General features: G+C 47.3%; 1 protein-coding gene across 1 annotated transcript in view; it reads left to right on the top strand.

Annotated features, from left to right (window-relative positions):
* The window catches only part of CHRNA2 (cholinergic receptor nicotinic alpha 2 subunit), a 56,325-nt gene that overhangs the window by 10,326 nt on the left and 23,335 nt on the right, over positions 1–22,664 (top strand). The window lies entirely within an intron of this gene.

Here is a 22,664-nt window from a genome sequence, read left to right as displayed (position 1 = left end):
CTCAACGTGCGCAGGGTCAGTGATCAAAAAAGATGCTGGATTTTATTGCACGATGGTTCGCTCATGCACGCTACAATCTGCAGCGCAGTCTATTGATTCAGGCCTGGCCTGTGGAATTGCAGCTGTGAAATCAGGTAAGAATAACCCCATAATAGAATCAAATAACATTATTTTACCCCTATCAGCACCTTTCCTTAAGCTGCGCACTAAGGGGGTGAATCTGGTTGTCTCGGTAAAGGTGCGGGCACCAGAGATGCCGCCCACTGCCCATCCGAGTGCTGTGGGTAGCGAGTGCCCACCACCAAACATTCCCCTCTTTAATGAAGGGATATGTAATGAAAACACCTCCCCGCGCGCATGTCTTCGCAGCAGGAGAAATCATTTGATGGTCACCAAACATCGAATGATTTTTCCTGCCTTCGCAAATAAAAGCAAGCGGAAACGAAATTTTATTTGCGGCCACCAGGACGAAAACGTGGTGGATGGCTGAGGTCCTGTAATGTCAGCCGCTGCGTCCAGCAAGCATCGGCCCACCTACGTAAACATGGGTATAATAAACCATGCGCAGAGCCCGAAACATCGGAACGGGGCCGAATTCCGGTCTTTAATTATCTAGCTGTGTGTGTGGTCTGATTACCGCAAAGCGATCATTGTGCTTCTCTGGAAGAATCACGTCACCCCGCGCCCTACATTGATGGGTATATCTGAGACACATGACACACGTTTATTCACGTTCCTCTGTGCCCGGGGAACCCATCCATTATGTTCCCGCAGTCCTTAATCTGCTGACTCAGACGAGTGACTCACCTGACGGTGTCATTCCGAGTTGAACTCTGAGACGGTTCTAAGCTGTAAATGGGAGCGATTGTCTCTTCTATCAGGAGGTGTCGCAGTAGCCCCTTTGGAGTCATGAAATGACCTACAGTATACTGTAAATCTAGATTTCAATTTTCTTGACGTATAGCCAGAACAATTGAGGGATTAGTTAAAGGTGGTCCAACAGGAGACATTTCATATGTTTTATTCTTGAAAGCGGAGCATGAAAAATTGTTCTTTAAAAAGTTTCGAAAAGACGAGAAAACGTGGCAGTTCCCAAAAGACCGACGTTACCTTTTTGTAGTTAATCACACGGTACATCCCTTGAGGCTGTACACGGTTCCAGGATTTTAGTTTAAAATCCAATTTGCTTAGAAGCGCGATTATTACTGTCAGTGTGTCCTAGAAACTGGGGCTGCTCAGAGAGAATCTCCCCTCATTTATGTTTGATGTTCCCAGTATTAGCTGTACAGAAGTAGCGCGTCTCGCCTGTAAGTGATCAGGTAACCTTACCTGCGGTATCTGATCTGTCCTGTCCCGCGGCCTTCCTATGTACAACAGCAGATCTGGTCTCCAGACTCACATACTGGGCTTAGGGGGTCATTCAGACCTGCTTGCTAGGCTGCATACATTCGGAGCTTAGCGAGAAGGATAACACTGCCCTGAAGGGGAGAGATTTCTTCGATATTAAAAGTCCGTCTAAACGGACTTTTATTCCGGCCGCAGATCGCCGAAAAGGGGGGCAGGCATCCGTTAGAATAATGGGGGTGATTCAGATTGGTTTGCAAATCAAAATCCTTCTTAGATGGACAAAACCATACTGCACTGCAGGTGGGGCTGATGTAACAGGTGCATAGAGAGTTACATTTAGGTGGGGGATGTTCAAACTGAAATCTAAATTACAGTGTAACAATAAAGCAGTCGGTATTTACCCTGCACAGAAACATAAAACTCCCCCAAATGTAACTCTGTCTGCACGTGTTACATCTGCCCCACCTGTAGTGCAGCATGGTTGTGTCCATTAAAGAAGGGGTTTGCTTTTGCAAACCAACCTGAATCACCCCACTGAGCACTCAGCCCCTTGTATTGTCTGGTGTGTTGTTCAGCAGATCTGATAATGACAGTGATCTCGTGCAGTAGAGTATGCTGAGGAGCAAGGCCGTATTCCACCTGCGGGTCTATGTGGAGTGTGAATATGGAGATAAAGGTGAAAAGGACTCGGATTCCTTAGCGACTGGAACCTTGTGACTCAGTGTCATCAATCTTTCATTGGCGTGCTCGGATGCTGAACACAATGGAGGGAGACCTGCGTGGTGGGGAGAAGATTAGATGAAATGATACAGACTGAGGAAGGACTGAGGCGTGCAGAGGAATGAGGGGAGATATTCAGCTGCTGTACCCAGTTAATTGGTCCATAAGGAACAGACATTGCAGATTCCTATGCATGACCATAGTACATAGCACCAGGGACGGATTAAAGCAGGGGCAAAAGGGGTCAGTATCCCTGGGCCCCCTCTAGCTAGGGGCCCCGTGTGATTGGCATGTTTTTTTTTTGTTTGTTTTTTTAGCATAAGGTTTTGTGCATGGGAGTGGGGTAGTGCTGCAGCTTCACCTATCTGCCGATGTGACAATGATTAATGGTGCTGAGCATCGGGAGCCAAGGCACACTGACTGCACAAGTGTGCAGTGCATTACTGGGAGTTGACTAAGTCCCATGACACTTTGCATAAGAGGGCAAAGGCTGAGAGGGTTGTGCTGAGCTCTGATTGCTGGAGCTCATTACATGCTTCTCAGGCCCATGGAGGACAGCAGCAGCAGCCTAGTCATGGGAGGGTTTTTAATCAGAGCCAGCACTGGCTGTGAGGTCTCCTACAGTCCTATAGAGTAAGGTGTAGAGGGACAAACACAGGCTTTTCATGTGATTATATATATATATATATATATATATATAATCTCCCCCCTGCAGTTACCCATTGACCAAGTTTATGCTGCCTTTACTCTGTGTTCTGACAGTGTAATATTCTCCCATGCAGTTTGCGGCCAGTAATGACAAGTGCAAGGGGGCCCCCCTGTCTAAAGTGCCCCGGGTCCCCCAAAGGCTAAATCTGGCACTGGATAGCACTATCACATCCATTGGGGCCCTGCGTTTTATACTGTATATGTAGTGATTACATGTTAGTATTTCATAAGTACATGGGAAGGAGGAGAGAGTCCCTCCTGTGTCATTACAGTGTGTCTGCATTCAGCACAGAAGTTTGGTTGTGGAACGCCGCAGGGGGAGGATAGCTCCACCTTATATCTCCATATTGTAAAACACTCTGGGCCTGATTCAGGCCTGATTGCTGCTGTGCAAATTGGACAGCGCCCGATTATCAATATACTGCATCTGCTAGCAATGTTCTTCTGCTACTTTTCTCCTTCGCAAGATGATTGACAGGAAGCCGGCATCTGGGGGTGGTTTAGTGGGGAAGAAAAACGCAAGTGTGACAGAGAAAACGTTGCTGTAGGTGTGATTAGGGACACGCAGAGAGGCCCAACTGTTATACGAGAGGGTGTGTGATGTCAGCTCCAGCTTTGATCAGGCTGATTCCATCACAGCTGCTACTACTAGCCTGCAATGACTGATGCCCAGTGGACATATAGTCATAGTGAGCGTCTGATGAATACTAATGGACATATTTGATTGGCTGCGGAGTATTCGCTAGACGTTCACATCCATTCGCCCAGTGAGCACATTAATTCACAAAGCCGGATTTCGCCCTAGCTGGGGAGGCGTCTACCTGGTCAGTGAGACAGTTCTGCTAATTGGAGACTGTGCTTCCTGTGGGTGGCAGTGTCCCCCAGGGCAAGGACAAGGGCCCAGATAGTAGTGCCCCCATATCAGTCACAGGCTTACCGGTAGGATTAAAAAATTCATTATTTTATAAAGGAACAATTTCTCTTTCAGATAATCAAGTTCAAAGTATCAACTTAGAAACAAAATATTAATCAGAAACAAGAAATACTAGTCTCAGCATTGTAATCTGAATACAACATTTTACATCATTGCACTAACATTAGCCCAAGTACTAAGGTGGTTATTCTGGTTCACTCGCAAAAGCAAATTCACTCTCCGATGGACAAAACCATGTGCGCTGCAGGGGGGGGGGATGTAACATGCGCAGATAGAGCTAGATTTGGGGGGGGGGTATTTTGTTTCTGTGCAGGGTAAATACTGGCTGCTTTATTTTTACACTGCAATATAGATATCAGTTTGAACACACCCCACCCAAATCTAACTCTCTCTGCACATGTTACATCTGCCCCACCTGCAGTGCACATGGTTTTGTCCATCTGAGAGTGGATTTGCCTTTGCGAGCAAACCAGAATAACCCCATAAATCTGTGTGACTGCACTCACTCTGTGACATCACCATCCATTGCAGTAAACAAGCGATCCTCACTGTTTAACCTCCACGCCGGCCGCTCACAATACAGAGCGGGTGATGTATAGGGGTCCGACAGTCGGGATCCTGACAGTCATTATCCTGACTGGCTGGACCCAGACAGCATGGTGAGCGCAACTAAGCCTCTTTCGGGCTCGCTGCGCTCACCCTCTCTGGGGGTCGTGGACCCCCACGAGGGGAAATAGCGGTGGCCGTCGTGAACCCGACTGTCGGTGTTTTGACAGTCGGGATCCCGACGTCGGGTGAATGCCTGTCGGGATCCCGACTGTTGGGAGCCTGTCCGGCACTCTACAGAGCAAGGGAGTATCGGCATATGCAGGGGGTCAGTTGAATACTGTGTGACTGCACTCACTCTGTGACATCACCACACAATCACACACTAACCTGCTACATAGACTGTGTGACTGCGCTCACTCTGTGACATCACCATCCAATCACACACTAACCTGCTACATAGACTGTGTGACAGTGGTCACTCTGTGACATCACCAATCACACACTAACCTGCTACATAGACTGTGTGACTGCACTCACTGTGTGACATCACCATCTAATCACACACTAACCTGCTACATAGACTGAGTGACTGCGCTCACTCTGTGACATCATTATCCAATCACACACTAACCTGCTACATAGACTGTGTGACTGCACTCACTCTGTGACATCACCATCCAATCACACACTAACCTGCTACATAGACTGTGTGACTGCGCTCACTCTGTGACATCACCATCCAATCACACACTAACTTGCTACATAGACTGTGACTGCGCTCACTCTGTGACATCACCGTCCAATCACACACTAACCTGCTACATAGACTGTGTGAATGCACTCACTCTGTGACATCATCATCCAATCACACACTAACCTGCTACATAGACTGTGTGACTGCACTCACTCTGTGACATCACCACACAATCACACACTAACCTGCTACATAGACTGTGACTGCACTCACTCTGTGACATCACCATCCAATCACACCCTAACCTGCTACATAGACTGTGTGACTGCACTCACTCAGTGACATCACTGTGCAATCACACACTAACCTGCTACATAGACTATGTGGCTGCGCTCACTCTGTGACATCACCATCCAATCACACCCTAACCTGCTACATAGACTGTGTGACTGCGCTGCACTCTGTGACATCCCCACCCAATCACACACTAACCTGCTACATAGACTGTGTGACTGCGCTGCACTCTGTGACATCCCCACCCAATCACACACTAACCTGCTACATAGACTGTGACTGCGCTCACTCTGTGACATCACCACCCAATCACACACTAACCTGCTACATAGACTGTGTGACTGCGCTCACTGTGACATCCCTGTCCAATCACACAGTAACCTGCTACATAGACTGTGTGACTGCGCTGCGTTGGACTGTGTGTGTTCAGACAGTACCACCAGTCACATCAGGTTACAGACTAGTGAATAGCGTGAGGTCCTTGGCTTGATAGCTGGTACACATTCAGGAACAAGACACCTTTCCATATGGATTCCAACATATTACCCATCTTATATTAATCTGCTTCAAGGCCAATAGCTCCAAATATAACATTCCCGTGCAATGAGGGAGGAGTCACACCAAGACCTTGCTGCTGGTATCCAATAGAATACCCACTGTCAGGACCAATAGGATTGCATCCTGGTGACAGAACCGTTACTAGTATACTGCAGAAATAAATGACAGAACTTAAAATAACTCAGAAGGATTTATACATAAAGAAAAATTAAGGATAAAATAGACTAACCCCTGCAATAGAGAGCACATAGAATCACAGCTAGTGCAATAATGGGAAGTAGATGATATATGACACTTGTATATACTGGATGGGTGCAGCTGAGCCTCTGACTCAGTCGCACACAGTGTACAAGTGTCCTATATCAGTGCAGCTTTTTTCCAATACAGTTTCTGTTCTGCTCTGTAGACAAACTTAGTCACACGCAGTATACCGGCGCCATATATCACATCACTCGGCGCAGTCTTCTGGCGTGTCCTAGTTTCATCACGTCCGTGTGCCCCCGGCCTCTGTTCGTGAGGTGATTGGACGCTGCACACAGGCATCCATTTATCTCCTCCCTGACCCTTCTGCTGTCTGCATAGTACAACAGACATCAGCGGAGGCTGTGTGCCCTGCCCCAATCTCCGGACTGATAGCAGGTTGCTGTGGTCTTGAGGTATGGCCGTTCCCCCATTGATGACCCGGGTCACACGTTATACTGCCCCTCGCCTGTCTTCAACCCACCATACTGTATTTCCTGGATTGGATTGCCAGGTCTTTGCAACGGGAAATAACCTGGTAAAAGTGGTTGGTGTATAAGGGGTATAAGGGGCATTTTCAGCCACAGAAAATCCTGACATAGTGGAGTTGTATGGGGCCTTTCAGCTTGGTGCTCCGCTGGATTACTCCCCATCAGTGTCAGGGTCTAGTGTCAGTGCAATGGCCATCTCGGGAAAGCCCATATTGGCTGCTGCCAACACTATAATGGACGTGTGTCCGTTATGGTGGCACCTGACATGGGTTGTGCCACTGACCCCAAGCCTACACTTTGCATGACCCAATCCTATGCTCTGTGGAAGGGACCACCTGGCAGACGGACAATGCTCTTATTGAGAGCGTCCACGTGTTGTCTGTGATGTCATTGTACAAATGGGGTTGCAACCTCTTGCAGCCAATGTTCTCCGTTCTGTGAGATCATTTCATGCAAGGGGCGGATCCACGGATGGATGGAACAATTTATTGGGAAGTTCATTCTGCATCACGCGTGCAGTCTCCGATTACTTTATATGCTGTGTGCGCAGTTTGCAGATGTCCGTGAAATGGGTCCGGCTTTGGGCATGCGTCACGTGAAGAATCAGACCCTCTATGTGATCAGGTATATAATAAGTCATATAATCGCAGCAGGAATATTATTACGTCATCAGTACACTATCATGATTATAAAGGGAAATTGTATGACATTACAGTTCTAATTCACATGCGATGTTGCTATTGGCAACCAATCAGCATGTACTTCTTATTTATTTAGCACATTCTAGAAGATAATAGATACTGGGCCTGTTTCTGGTTCATTCGCAAAAGCAAATTCTCTCTTTAAAGGACAAAGCCATGCTGCACTGCAGATGAGGCAGATGTCACAGGTGCAGAGAGAGTTCGATTTGGGTGGCGTTTGTACTTCAAACTGATATCTTTATTGCAGTGTAAAAATAAAGCAAAAAGTATTTACCCTGCACGGAAACAAAATAACTCACCCAAAATCTAATTCTCTCTGCACATGTTGCATCTGCCCCACCTGCAGTGCACATGGTTTTTGTCCATTAGAGAGAGAATTTGCTTTTGCGAGTGAACCAGAATCAGGACCATGTGAAATAGAACTCCCACTTTATCACTCCCTGAGGCTTAGTACATTACTTTGGGAAGGGCTGGTACAGACCACCTGTGAATGTTTGTTCCTGGGAACGTCCCCCATTATCTGGCTGTGTGCGTCTCCTATCACAGCCCCGAGCAGTCACCTTGGGTACACTGTGCCTGGTAACCAGTATTGTTAATTCAGTTCTCATGTAACACTTGTTCGGCTGCAGAATCCATCACACTGGCATCGATGTGCGGAAATAGTCACACTTCAGGACCAATTAGAATTAATTACATCTTTAAACTCATTTTGCGGCCTCATCTTCGGAGCCAGAATGAGATGACAGACCGTGCTGTTTGCTAAATAGCAATAAATGAATTGGGAGATGGATACAGAGAAGCCGCAGATCATGGCGGCTGGGGGCAAAGCACAGCGCCGGCTGCTTTTCCCTCCGCCAGATACATAGCTGCCTGCAGGCTATTTACTAACATTGCTCAAAGGTGCAAACCTGCAGTGAGGGGAAGAGCAAGATGTCTTTTTGCAGGAATTATTTGAGTGAGTTGGTGAGTGGAGGCGGTGGTTTTCCCAAGAACGTGCAGTGACCTTGACTCCATTGGAAGAGTCTTCCCTGGGTGTATATTTTCACACACAACTGCCCAACATTTCCCTTGTCCTATACTACAGTAGGAATCACTTTTCTATATACTTGCGCTATGCTTTTTGTTTTAGGTTTGTCTGCAGTAATTTTTTCTTTTCGTAGTAATGCCTCTTACAAATTATGCCACAAAATCAGCAATGCCAATTATACATGATGCTAAATAATCCATTACTCATTATGCCACACAATGTAATGCCCATTACACATTATGCCACATACCATAATGCCCATTACACATAATGCCACACACCGTATTGCTTATTACACATAATGCCACACATTACACATTATGCCACACATCGTAATGCCCATTACACATTATGCCACACACCATAATGCCCATTACACAGTATGCCACACACCATAATGCCCATTAAACATTATGCCACACACTATAATGCTTTATTCCCTTTATACCACACACCATAATGCCATTACACATTATGCCACACAAATGAATGCCTATTATATGTTATGCCACACACAGTTATGCCACCGAGACCATTTTTTGCCCCACAAACAAAAATGCCCCTTACAAATGATGTCCCACAGTAAGGCTTCTAATTACTTGTTGCTAGGGGTTTCATCACAAAAGATGCAGCTTTCTTCATATTCTCTTGGCGGCGCCAGCGTTCCCGTCACATCCGAGTAAGGCTAGACACACAATGGAGTAAATATATATTTTGCACGAACCCCATGGCATTTTAGTGCCACTTACACACGTAATGCCCCCCTGAAGTGCCACTTACACACAAAATGCCCACACTAGTGTCACTTACATGCATAATGTCCCCCATGTAGTGCTGCTTAAACATATAATGCCCCTATTAGTGTTGCTTACATATATAATGCCCCCCAAGGGTAACATGCTCATTGTGAGGGAGGGTTACATGCACATTGCCAGGGAGCGTTACATGCTTGTTGCCAGAGAGGGTTACAAGCTTGCTGCCAGGGAGTTACATGCTCATTGCCAGGGAGGGTTACATGCTCGTTGCCAGCGGTGGTTACAGGTTTGTTGCCAGGGAGGGTTAAATGCTTCTTGCCAGGGTTTGAAGGGGCATAGCACACCAGCGCTCCCGGAATCTGCACTTCCGGGTAGCGCTGGGCGCACTGCACTCCTGACAGACGCTAGAGGTGTAGGAGGACCTCTAGCATCTGTCTCCTTTAAGGTGGTGCCCATTTTTGGAGGGGCACATGCTCTCTGTCAGTATATTGATGGAGACTCTGTACCCCTATGACGCAGCTTCCCCTAGCCAGCGTCTCCTAGTGCAGCAGAGGAGAGGGGGCCGGCGGCACACCATCTCTCCTCCTTGATTCCTGGAGCTTGAGCTCCACCAGAGCCACCCTCTCTCGGCTCCTGGGGGTCAGTCCACTATAGTATAATACGCAGGTGGTGTTGAGATGTTTGAATAGGATAACATTGGTGTAAACTAGGCATGTCCAAACTGTGTCCCTCCAGCTGTTGTGAAACTACACATCCCAGCATGCCTTGCCATTACATTTTCCCTAATAGCAAAACTGTGGCAAGGCATGATGGGACTTGTAGTTGCACAACAGCTGAAGGGCCATAGTTTGGACATGCCTGGTGTAAACAGTCTGGTGATTGATTCATTACTCCAGTCTCCATTATTACATAAAGTAACTAGTACATTTTATTACAGAGCACTGGTATGCAACATGCAACCCTCCAGCTGTTGCCAAGGAACTACACATCCCAGCATGCCCTGCACAGTTTTAGCATGCCTGGGATGTGTAGTTCCACAGCACCTCGAGGGTGGCAAATTGAACACCCCTTATACTGTTTACAGTATATTAGGGGGTACATGAACTAAAGCTTCTAAAAATGAAGAAAGGTGATGTGTCCCAATAGCAACCAATCCGATTCTGTCTATCATGTCCTTGGATGCAAATGACAAATAATAGACCTGATCTGATTGGTTGCTATGGACATTACCTTTTTTTTTTTCATTTTTAGGAGCTTTAAAAAATAATTTACCCCTGTAATAGTTTTTATGGTCACAGATCTTTTTGTTAGTAACTACACAAGTTAGAGATTGGAAGATTGCGACTGCGAGCAGGGCCCTCCTACCTTTAGCCATACTGCATACCTTAATAGTCTCCTATCCGGGAGAAGCCCAGAGATGAGACTCTCTGCAGCTTTTCCTGGGGGCATGGGCGTGGCTTGCTTTCATTAAGCCCCGCCCCATTCCTGTAAATACCATGATTTGCGGCTCTTTGGGGAGGGTGTGGTACAAAATGATGTGTTTTCCCACAAATGTCGGTGTTTGCCCCGGCAGAGGGAAGGGATGCGGGGGCCCCACTAAATGCGGGAAGGTTGCCCACCTTCCCGGGGGGGCCGGAAAGGGGGACCTGATTTCAGGACCCTCCTGGCCATTCCGGGAAGGTAGGAAGTATGCCTTTAACTGTCTGTAAATACCCAGCTTGTTGTATCACTGTTTCCAATAGTAAAGTGCAACGGGATTTGCTGCGCTATGTAAGAGACTGTTAGTAGATAAATAAATAAAGATGGCAGAACATTATTAAGTGTTCTCCATCTACATTTCCAGTATCCGGCCCACAATTACGCATCATTCCTAACTATGATTCGGATACGGCTGGATGATTCTGTTTTATAAAGAAACACTTTTACATATTGATTTTCAGAATGCTCGTTTCAGTACATTGGAGAGTTCCCAGGTCCGGTATGTAATGATTGGCCGGTTTAGTACATTGGAGAGTTCCCAGGTCCGGTATGTAATGATTGGCCGGTTCAGTACATTGGAGAGTTCCCAGGTCTGGTATGTAATGATTGGCCGGTTCAGTACATTGGAGAGTTCCCAGGTCCGGTATGTAATGATTGGCCGGTTCAGTACATTGGAGAGTTCCCAGGTCCGTATGTAATGATTGGCCGGTTCAGTACATTGGAGAGTTCCCAGGTCCGGTATGTTATGATTGGCCGGTTCAGTACATTGGAGAGTTCCCAGGTCCGGTATGTAATGATTGGCCGGTTCAGTACATTGGAGATTTCCCAGGTCCGGTATGTAATGATTGGCCGGTTCAGTACATTGGAGAGTTCCTAGGTCCGGTATGTAATGATTGGCCGGTTCAGTACATTGGAGAGTTCCCAGGTCCGGTATGTAATGATTGGCCGGTTCAGTACATTGGAGAGTTCCCAGGTCCGGTATGTAATGATTGGCCGGTTCAGTACATTGGAGAGTTCCCAGGTCCGGTATGTAATGATTGGCCGGTTCAGTACATTGGAGAGTTCCCAGGTCTGGTATGTAATGATTGGCCGGTTCAGTACATTGGAGAGTTCCCAGGTCCGGTATGTAATGATTGGCCGGTTCAGTACATTGGAAAGTTCCCAGGTCCGTATGTAATGATTGGCCGGTTCAGTACATTGGAGAGTTCCCAGGTCCGGTATGTTATGATTGGCCGGTTCAGTACATTGGAGAGTTCCCAGGTCCGGTATATAATGATTGGCCGGTTCAGTACATTGGAGATTTCCCAGGTCCGGTATGTAATGATTGGCCGGTTCAGTACATTGGAGAGTTCCTAGGTCCGGTATGTAATGATTGGCCGGTTCAGTACATTGGAGAGTTCCCAGGTCCGGTATGTAATGATTGGCCGGTTCAGTGCATTGGAGAGTTCCCAGGTCCGGTATGTAATGATTGGCCGGTTCAGTACATTGGAGATTTCCCAGGTCCGGTATGTAATGATTGGCCGGTTCAGTACATTGGAGAGTTCCTAGGTCCGGTATGTAATGATTGGCCGGTTCAGTACATTGGAGAGTTCCCAGGTCCGGTATGTAATGATTGGCCGGTTCAGTACATTGGAGAGTTCCCAGGTCCGGTATGTAATGATTGGCCGGTTCAGTAAATTGGAGAGTTCCCAGGTCCGGTATGTAATGATTGGCCGGTTCAGTACATTGGAGAGTTCCCAGGTCCGGTATGTAATGATTGGCCGGTTCAGTACATTGGAGAGTTCCCAGGTCCGTATGTAATGATTGGCCGGTTCAGTACATTGGAGAGTTCCCAGGTCCGGTATGTAATGATTAGCCGGTTCAGTACATTGGAGAGTTCCCAGGTCCGGTATGTAATGATTGGCTGGTTCAGTACATTGGAGAGTTCCCAGGTCCGGTATGTAATGATTGGCCGGTTCAGTACATTGGAGAGTTCCCAGGTCCGGTATGTAATGATTGGCCGGTTCAGTACATTGGAGAGTTCCCAGGTCCGGTATGTAATGATTGGCCGGTTCAGTACATTGGAGAGTTCCCAGGTCTGGTATGTAATGATTGGCCGGTTCAGTAAATTGGAGAGTTCCCAGGTCCGGTATGTAATGATTGGCCGGTTCAGTACATTGGAGAGTTCCCAGGTCCGTATGTAATGATTGGCCGGTTCAGTACATTGGAGAGTTCCCAGGTCCGGTATGTTATGATTGGCCGGTTCAGTACATTGGAGAGTTCCCAGGTCCGGTATGTAATGATTGGCCGGTTCAGTACATTGGAGATTTCCCAGGTCCGGTATGTAATGATTGGCCGGTTCAGTACATTGGAGAGTTCCTAGGTCCGGTATGTAATGATTGGCCGGTTCAGTACATTGGAGAGTTCCCAGGTCCGGTATGTAATGATTGGCCGGTTCAGTACATTGGAGAGTTCCCAGGTCCGGTATGTAATGATTGGCCGGTTCAGTACATTGGAGAGTTCCCAGGTCCGGTATGTAATGATTGGCCGGTTCAGTACATTGGAGAGTTCCCAGGTCTGGTATGTAATGATTGGCCGGTTCAGTACATTGGAGAGTTCCCAGGTCCGGTATGTAATGATTGGCCGGTTCAGTACATTGGAGAGTTCCCAGGTCCGTATGTAATGATTGGCCGGTTCAGTACATTGGAGAGTTCCCAGGTCCGGTATGTTATGATTGGCCGGTTCAGTACATTGGAGAGTTCCCAGGTCCGGTATGTAATGATTGGCCGGTTCAGTACATTGGAGATTTCCCAGGTCCGGTATGTAATGATTGGCCGGTTCAGTACATTGGAGAGTTCCTAGGTCCGGTATGTAATGATTGGCCGGTTCAGTACATTGGAGAGTTCCCAGGTCCGGTATGTAATGATTGGCCGGTTCAGTACATTGGAGAGTTCCCAGGTCCGTATGTAATGATTGGCCGGTTCAGTACATTGGAGAGTTCCCAGGTCCGGTATGTTATGATTGGCCGGTTCAGTACATTGGAGAGTTCCCAGGTCCGGTATGTAATGATTGGCCGGTTCAGTACATGGGAGATTTCCCAGGTCCGGTATGTAATGATTGGCCGGTTCAGTACATTGGAGAGTTCCTAGGTCCGGTATGTAATGATTGGCCGGTTCAGTACATTGGAGAGTTCCCAGGTCCGGTATGTAATGATTGGCCGGTTCAGTACATTGGAGAGTTCCCAGGTCCGGTATGTAATGATTGGCCGGTTCAGTAAATTGGAGAGTTCCCAGGTCCGGTATGTAATGATTGGCCGGTTCAGTACATTGGAGAGTTCCCAGGTCCGGTATGTAATGATTGGCCGGTTCAGTACATTGGAGAGTTCCCAGGTCCGTATGTAATGATTGGCCGGTTCAGTACATTGGAGAGTTCCCAGGTCCGGTATGTAATGATTAGCCGGTTCAGTACATTGGAGAGTTCCCAGGTCCGGTATGTAATGATTGGCTGGTTCAGTACATTGGAGAGTTCCCAGGTCCGGTATGTAATGATTGGCCGGTTCAGTACATTGGAGAGTTCCCAGGTCCGGTATGTAATGATTGGCCGGTTCAGTACATTGGAGAGTTCCCAGGTACGGTATGTAATGATTGGCCGGTTCAGTACATTGGAGAGTTCCCAGGTCTGGTATGTAATGATTGGCCGGTTCAGTACATTGGAGAGTTCCCAGGTCCGGTATGTAATGATTGGCCGGTTCAGTACATTGGAGAGTTCCTAGGTCCGGTATGTAATGATTGGCCGGTTCAGTACATTGGAGAGTTCCCAGGTCCGGTATGTAATGATTGGCCGGTTCAGTACATTGGAGAGTTCCCAGGTCCGGTATGTAATGATTGGCCGGTTCAGTAAATTGGAGAGTTCCCAGGTCCGGTATGTAATGATTGGCCGGTTCAGTACATTGGAGAGTTCCCAGGTCCGGTATGTAATGATTGGCCGGTTCAGTACATTGGAGAGTTCCCAGGTCCGTATGTAATGATTGGCCGGTTCAGTACATTGGAGAGTTCCCAGGTCCGGTATGTAATGATTAGCCGGTTCAGTACATTGGAGAGTTCCCAGGTCCGGTATGTAATGATTGGCTGGTTCAGTACATTGGAGAGTTCCCAGGTCCGGTATGTAATGATTGGCCGGTTCAGTACATTGGAGAGTTCCCAGGTCCGGTATGTAATGATTGGCCGGTTCAGTACATTGGAGAGTTCCCAGGTCCGGTATGTAATGATTGGCCGGTTCAGTACATTGGAGAGTTCCCAGGTCTGGTATGTAATGATTGGCCGGTTCAGTACATTGGAGAGTTCCCAGGTCCGGTATGTAATGATTGGCCGGTTCAGTACATTGGAGAGTTCCCAGGTCCGTATGTAATGATTGGCCGGTTCAGTACATTGGAGAGTTCCCAGGTCCGGTATGTTATGATTGGCCGGTTCAGTACATTGGAGAGTTCCCAGGTCCGGTATGTAATGATTGGCCGGTTCAGTACATTGGAGATTTCCCAGGTCCGGTATGTAATGATTGGCCGGTTCAGTACATTGGAGAGTTCCTAGGTCCGGTATGTAATGATTGGCCGGTTCAGTACATTGGAGAGTTCCCAGGTCCGGTATGTAATGATTGGCCGGTTCAGTACATTGGAGAGTTCCCAGGTCCGGTATGTAATGATTGGCCGGTTCAGTACATTGGAGAGTTCCCAGGTCCGGTATGTAATGATTGGCCGGTTCAGTACATTGGAGAGTTCCCAGGTCTGGTATGTAATGATTGGCCGGTTCAGTACATTGGAGAGTTCCCAGGTCCGGTATGTAATGATTGGCCGGTTCAGTACATTGGAGAGTTCCCAGGTCCGTATGTAATGATTGGCCGGTTCAGTACATTGGAGAGTTCCCAGGTCCGGTATGTTATGATTGGCCGGTTCAGTACATTGGAGAGTTCCCAGGTCCGGTATGTAATGATTGGCCGGTTCAGTACATTGGAGATTTCCCAGGTCCGGTATGTAATGATTGGCCGGTTCAGTACATTGGAGAGTTCCTAGGTCCGGTATGTAATGATTGGCCGGTTCAGTACATTGGAGAGTTCCCAGGTCCGGTATGTAATGATTGGCCGGTTCAGTACATTGGAGAGTTCCCAGGTCCGGTATGTAATGATTGGCCGGTTCAGTACATTGGAGAGTTCCCAGGTCCGGTATGTAATGATTGGCCGGTTCAGTACATTGGAGAGTTCCCAGGTCTGGTATGTAATGATTGGCCGGTTCAGTACATTGGAGAGTTCCCAGGTCCGGTATGTAATGATTGGCCGGTTCAGTACATTGGAGAGTTCCCAGGTCCGTATGTAATGATTGGCCGGTTCAGTACATTGGAGAGTTCCCAGGTCCGGTATGTTATGATTGGCCGGTTCAGTACATTGGAGAGTTCCCAGGTCCGGTATGTAATGATTGGCCGGTTCAGTACATTGGAGATTTCCCAGGTCCGGTATGTAATGATTGGCCGGTTCAGTACATTGGAGAGTTCCTAGGTCCGGTATGTAATGATTGGCCGGTTCAGTACATTGGAGAGTTCTCAGGTCCGGTATGTAATGATTGGCCGGTTCAGTACATTGGAGAGTTCCCAGGTCCGGTATGTAATGATTGGCCGGTTCAGTACATTGGAGAGTTCCCAGGTCCGGTATGTAATGATTGGCCGGTTCAGTACATTGGAGAGTTCCCAGGTCCGGTATGTAATGATTGGCCGGTTCAGTACATTGGAGAGTTCCCAGGTCCGGTATGTAATGATTGGCCTTGGCTGCAGCTATTAGTTGGAATTCTCTCTGTAATTACTGCTAGGGTTGGTCTGATCTATGTTGATTTGGGAACAATGGAAAATATTCTGGTAAATTCCCCTGCACCGCTCATAGCCAGTCAGCCCTGTCTGATATGTCTGGCTAAGACGCTCTACACATATGAAACGTGTAGAGCGTCTATGGACATTATGGCCCTTATTCTGGTTCACTTGCAAAGGCAAATTCCTTCTCAAATGGACAATGCACTGCAGGTGGGGCAGATGTAACATGTGCAGAGAGAGTTAGATTTGGGTGAGTTATTTTGTTTCTGTGCAGGGAAAATACTGACTGACTTTATTTTTACACTGCAAGTGAAGTAAAACCCCCGCCCAAATCTAATTCTCTCTGCACATGTTACATCTGCCCCACCTGTAGCGCACATGGTTTTGTCCATTTGAGAAGAAATTCCCCTTTGCAAGTGAACCAGAATAAGGGCCTAGGTGTATAAGCAGCACTGCTACTATGAGCATTATTTGTATGGTTGGCACCACAACTGTGGGAATTATGTGTAAGGGACACTACTTTGTGGTGTAATAGGAATTAGGGACTCTTCATGCTGTGTAATTATAATAAGATTGTGCTACTGTGTGGCGTAAATGTAATTGGGGGGTACTATTGTGTGACCACGTCCCTTCCTTGTGAGACCACACAAATTGTTTTGGCTAGAGAATGTGGCAGGTAAGGCACAAATTTATAGTTTGCAGAGGGGCGCCGAACACCCCAACACAAGCCTTGAATCTGCCTAATGGGAGAATGGGGGGAGGGAGGTGGGAGGAGTGAGTTCCACCACCCCTTCAGTAACACTTTAAGCACTGGTTATAGGCATAACCTCCGTTTGCTGACAATGATACAGGTCTAGGGTGTGACATCGTCGGTCTGATCCAGAATCAGACACAAAGGCCAAACTATACTAAGAAGGATCCAACCAATCAGAATCGACTTATTTATTTAGCACCTTCTAGAAGATAATATATCATCTATATCAGGGCTGGGCAACACCGGCCCTCCAGATGTTAATGAACTACACATCCCAGGATGCTTTGCATTAGTTTTGCTATGTGCCCATGCTGAAAATGATGCAAGGCATGCTGGGATGTGTAGTTCATCAACATCTGGAGAGCCAGTGTTGCCCAGCCCTGATCTATATATATATGTCTAGTGTCTGTGTGTCAGTGAAACACTGCCATCTGTTGGCAACAAATGAAACTACATCTCTTTCGCTCTCTCACATTAGCTACCTTACTAACTTTCGAAGCATTTGCTTTGAGCGGGCTTACTAGTAATAGTTAGTATCTGATTGGTTGCCCATCTGTCCCGGCTATAAATGGTACACGGTGCACACTGGCATCCGACGCCACCATCGTGCCCAGATCGCATTGGTGATGTGATTTCTGATGAGCGCCCCAATTACGCTCTCGTCAGATATTTTCTTTAAGCAGCGGTCAGACTGGGCGACGGACCCTCGCAGGAGACTGATAGGGAACGCTGAGCAGGTCAATGCTCCCACTATACAAACCATATGTGTCAAATAAGGCACCATGTGCAGGCAATGAAAAATTCAATTAACCGTGACAAAATTCCTCCAGCGAATCCCCCGTGGGCGCTCTCTAACTGGCCGATGTGACAGCTGCCGCATTGGTGGCACAAATACAATATCTAACTGTTCATTAAACGTTACCACTCACATGAGCCTCGTCTGGGCCGGCGAGTAGGGGGCACCGGGTTCCGGCTGATGTTTCCCCTGATTATCGCTTCTGACTTTCACGCAGAGTTTTATTTCAGACTTGATTAATACTTTGGGGAATTCGTCGGCCATAATTCCAAGTGATGGTCATTATAGTGTGAAGTACATGTTCTTGTGGGGAATGGACGTAATGTAACACAGAACCTCTTACTTACCGTCTATGTTTGTACTTGGTGAAAGTGGAATATTATTTAATAAAGGGCACACCCAAAAAACGCAGGGTTACCACCCCAAAATGCCCATCGTCGCAGGCTGCCTTCGCACGGCTGGCTCGCGCATTCGATAATCGCATGTGCTGCGTATTTCTAGCCGCTTGAGTGCGTTTGAATCTGATCCTTAGTGTCTGGGCATGCTGGTGTTTGTGGTTCGACAAGTGCTGTTATGTCATGGAAGGCTTGCTGGGACCTGTAGGACACCTGTAATACAGCAATATTATTTAAGGCTTGAATTACCGGCTTATATATACAAAAGAAATGTGGGATGCGCTAATCAACAGCTGCTGGCACTGGGTTTGTCAAACCCTACGAGTACAATAGTAGAATAAAGGGTACTTGTGTAGTATCACGGCGCCCATCGCATCGCAGACCATAAGGCATGCGATGGTATGCGATGCGATGCGATATCGCGCGATGTTCCCCAATGTCATACAATTTTAAAATTGTATGGCATTGTATATGGCATACAATGCCATACAATGCGATGGGATGCAATTATAACTTGTATAAGCACCCTAATGGGTGCTTACAATGTTAAATGCACCCCCATGCCACCCCCATGCACCCCAACGCCACCCCCCAGTATAAACTTGAACCCGAAGCATAGTGAGCGCAGCGAGCCTACGAGGGGCAGCGGTACGCGTCCTCCGACCTTTTCATACCCCCACTATCCACGTCGGCGTGGAGTTGATATTATAAAGTGTGGCGAGCGAAGCGAGCCACCGAGCCCGAAGCGTGGCGAGCGGACGCGCATAACTTCACAGGTATACGTGTCCCCTTGCGGGCTCGGTGGCTCGCTGCGCTCACCACACTTTGTAAAGTCAACTCCACGCCGACGTGGATAGTGGGGGTATGAAAAGGTCGGAGGACGCGTACCGCCATCCCTCGTGGGCTCGCTGCGCTCACCACGCTTCGGGTTCACGTTTATAGTGGGGGGTGGCGTGGGGGTGCATTTAACATTGTAACCACCCATTAGGGTGCTTATACAATTTATCATCGCATAGGGGGCTAAAATCACATCGCATCACAGTGCATCGGGTGTATGGCATGCGATGCGATGAAAAATCACGCGATCACATATCGGGGGCGCCGTGATAATACACAAGTACCGAATAAAGGAAGGTGTGCCAGCGCTACCTGATCTAATAATAGAGCAAGACGGTTCTCAAAAAATGATACAATTTATTACAATAAAAAACACAATAAAATGACTAAAGGGTTATAAGACCACAATTGGTGAATCATAGAACAAAAAGTCAATGGAGATAATAAAGATTATATCACAGGGATATTTTATCCGTTGTAGTTTTCAGAGAGTTATGATGCTGACAAATATAATCGTATTACCATCCTGGTAGATGTTGTGTCCAGTTTGGATGACTCGAGAGTCCTTTTTGGTTTGCCCTATGATTTCAAGGGCTCAAGCTTCCCACTTTCTCCTTCACTGGATGTTATTAGGAACAAGGCAAGTATCCCATAGATGATGGATCCAAGTGGGGCATCGTCGGTGGAAGATGGACTGGTCACTTGGTCAACTGGATGGTGTCAGCAAGGATAATAAACAGCTCAACGCGTTTCCCTGGTCAATAGATCTCCGGCTTCCTCAGGAGCGAGTGTCACATGTCTTATAACCCTTAGTCATTTTATTGTGTTTTTTATTGTAATAAATTGTATAATTTTTGAGAACCGTCTTGCCCTATTATTGGATCAGCCAGCGCTGGCACACCTTCCTTTATTCTACTATTGAATTACCGGCTTACCTGTAGCCCAGAGGTGCGGAGAAGTTTCCCCATTGCAGTCATATCCCCGCGGTCTGTGTCACTGCAGCCTCCGCAGGTCTGTGATGGATAAACTCCCCTGGCTGGGACTTGTATCAGGGGGGGCAGAGTCCATTTATCACACCCTCCATCTATGGATGTCAGGCAGAGGAGATGGGAGATCGTTCTGTTCCCTATTATTTCTGACATATCCCAGCTATTTATCAATTTGCTTTTCCAGGAGAGAAAATCCTGTGAGTTATTAGTGTTCTAGATCTCTGCTGCCCTGAAAGGGACAGAATCCTGCGGGGACCGATGCTACTAATAACGTGTCTGGCTGGTTACTGTAGTGTCATCAGATTAGACGGGGCACTTATATACCACGTCCCAACTGTAAAGCTTAATCTTTCTCAAAATGGGCAAAACCAATCTGTACTGCAGGTGGTGGTGTTGGGGGGGGGGGGGGGGGGCAGATGTAACAGGTGCAGATAGAGTTAGATTTGTGTGGGGTGCAGTGGTGCAAGGCTGGAGCCTGGTGGTATGGGTTGGTGTGGAGTACTATCAAGAGATTTAGTGTTGGTACTGTACCTCGTACCACAAGTGCTGGCTCCACAGGGGCTCAGAGACCCTGCGCCCCTCCAAAAATGGCCAACGCCTTGGAGGAGACAGATGCTAGAGGTTCTATTTGACCTCTAGCGTCTGTCAGGGGAGCGCAGCATGGATTCCAGGATCGCTGGTGCACTGTGCGCCTACCCTTTGGCAATGAGCATATAGCCCCTATGCCTCTCCAAAAATGGGTGCCACCTTGGAGGAGACAGACCTTAGGGGTTCTATTTGATTTTGATTTCTATCATCTGTCAGGGGTGCACAATGCTACCTGGAAGTGCAGATTCTGAGATCGCTGGTAGCCCCCTGGGCAATAAGTATTTAACTGCCTGGCAATGAGCATGTTACCCCCTGGGCAACAAGCATGTAACCCCCCAGACAATAAGCATGCAACCCAGAGACAAAAAGCAAGAAACCCCAGGCAATGAGCATGAAATTCCTGGAAATGAGCAAGAAACCCCTGGCAACAAGCATGTAACCCCTGGGAACAAGCAAAAAAACCCTGGCAATGAGCAAGAAACCCCTGGCAACGAGCATATACTGTAGGGCAGTAAGGCCTAATAGGAGCACTATGTTTAAGTGACACTAGTGGGGGCATTATGTCTGTAAATGGCACCTCAGGGGGCATTTTGTATGAAAGCAGCACCTCAGGGGGCATTATGAATGAAAGCGGCACCTCAGGGGGCATATATGTGTAAGTGGCACTTCAGGAGGTATAATGTGTGTAAGAAGCACTACTGGTCATCTGAACAGGCTCAGCATTGTGTATACTGGTCATCAGAACAGGCTCAGCATTGTGTATACTGGCCATCGGAACAGGCTCAGCATTGTATACTGGATATCAGAACAGGCTCAGCATTGTGTATACTGGTCATCAGAACAGGCTCAGTATTGTGTATACTGGTCATCAGAATGGGCTCAGCATTGTGTATGTTGGCCATCGGAACAGGCTCAGCATTGTATACTGGCCATCAGAACAAGCTCAGCATTGTATACTGGTCATCAGTACAGGATCAGCATTGTATACTGGCCATCAGTACAGGCTCAGCATTGTATACTGCCATCAGAACAGGCTCAGCATTGTATACTGGTCATTAGAACAGGCTCAGCATTGTATACTGTCATAAGAACAGGCTCAGCATTGTATACTGTCATCAGAATAGGCTCAGCATTGTATACTTGTGATTAGAACAGGCTCAGCATTGTATACTGGTCATCAGAACATGCTCGGCATTGTATACTGGTCATTAGAACAGGCTCAGCATTATATACTGTCATCAGAACAGGCTCCGCATTGTATATTGGTCATCAGAACAGGCTCAGCATTGTATAAAGGCCATCAGAACAGGCTCAGCATTGTATATTGGTCATCAGAACATGCTCAGCATTGTATAAAGGCCATCAGAACAGGCTCAGCATTGTATATTGGTCATCAGAACATGCTCAGCATTGTATATTGGTCATCAGAACATGCTCAGCATTGTATAAAGGCCATCAGAACAGGCTCAGCATTGTATATTGGTCATCAGAAAAGGCTCAGCATTGTATATTTTTCATCAGAACATGCTCAGCATTGTATACTGGTCATCAGAACAGGCTCAGCATTGTATACTGGTCATCAGAACAGGCTCAGCAATGTATACTGGTCATCAGAACAGGCTCAGCATTGTATACTGGTCATCAGAACAGGCTCAGCAATGTATACTGGTCATCAGAACAGGCTCAGCATTGTATACTGGTCATCAGAACAGGCTCAGCATTGTATACTGGTCATCAGAACAGGCTCAGCATTGTATACTGGTCATCAGAACAGGCTCAGCATTGTATACTGGTCAGCGCAGGGACCCTGATCCCTGATCCCTGCGGGGCTCTGAAGCAAACTAAAATATTTTAGTGATAGAATCATCACTTTTCTTGCTTGTGCATTTTACCACCAAAAATCTACCCCCCCCCCCCCCCCCCCCCCCCCCGACGCCCACCCCTGCATGTATACTGTTCACACCCTAAACACCACTTAGC

This window comes from Crinia signifera, chromosome 3 (genome assembly GCF_055691185.1).
Source record: "Crinia signifera chromosome 3, ASM5569118v1, whole genome shotgun sequence".
NCBI classification, from domain to species: Eukaryota; Metazoa; Chordata; class Amphibia; order Anura; family Myobatrachidae; genus Crinia; species Crinia signifera.
This window is presented reverse-complemented; position numbering and strand designations above follow the sequence as displayed.